A 614-nucleotide genomic window follows, 5' to 3' on the forward strand; every position below is an offset into this window, starting at 1 on the left:
GAACGGGGAAGTGGCTCCGCCGGGAAGCCCCAGCCCCGTCTGCGCTGCGAGCCCGGAGGAGAAGCAGGCGCAAGGAGGAGATCTGGCCACCCTTCCCACTCCAGCCAAAGCTGCAACGTCCCCAAAAAAACCCCCAGCATTTGCGCCTCCTTTCCGCAAGCTGCTCCGGAGGCGGCGCGCTCCCCAAAGCCCTCAAAGCTGTTGCAGGATTTCCACAAACCGAGCCAGCTGCTTCCCCCAGCACAAAACAACCGGATTTTGGTGCAAATGGGGACCGTGCCGACCCGGCCAGCACCGTCCTCGCCCCATCCGGCCCCGGCGCAGGGGAGTGGAGCCCGACAGCCCTCCACCGGCAGCCGGAGAAGGCGATTTGGGCCACACTTACCGCAGCGCAAGGCCCAGACTATTGGTCTTTCACCTGCAAACACAAGACATAGAGGACCAAACGCTCGCGGGGGGTCCGGGCTTTGGCACCCCCACCGTGGGGACTGGCTGCGGCCCCTTCCCCCTCGGTGCTCGTGGGGGGGCTTCGGCGGCAATCGGGGGTGGGCCAGTGCTGATTTGGATATCATTTACACCCTCGCCGCAGGGATTTGGCCACGGGGTTGATTAGC

General features: G+C 65.0%; 1 protein-coding gene across 1 annotated transcript in view; it reads right to left on the reverse strand.

Annotated features, from left to right (window-relative positions):
• SLC37A2 (solute carrier family 37 member 2) overlaps positions 1-614 on the reverse strand; it is a gene marked incomplete at its 5' end in the record, with an annotated part of 11,455 nt that overhangs the window by 421 nt on the left and 10,420 nt on the right.

This window comes from Egretta garzetta, unplaced genomic scaffold, assembly GCF_000687185.1.
Source record: "Egretta garzetta isolate BGI_Z169 unplaced genomic scaffold, ASM68718v1 scaffold207, whole genome shotgun sequence".
NCBI lineage: Eukaryota > Metazoa > Chordata > Aves > Pelecaniformes > Ardeidae > Egretta > Egretta garzetta.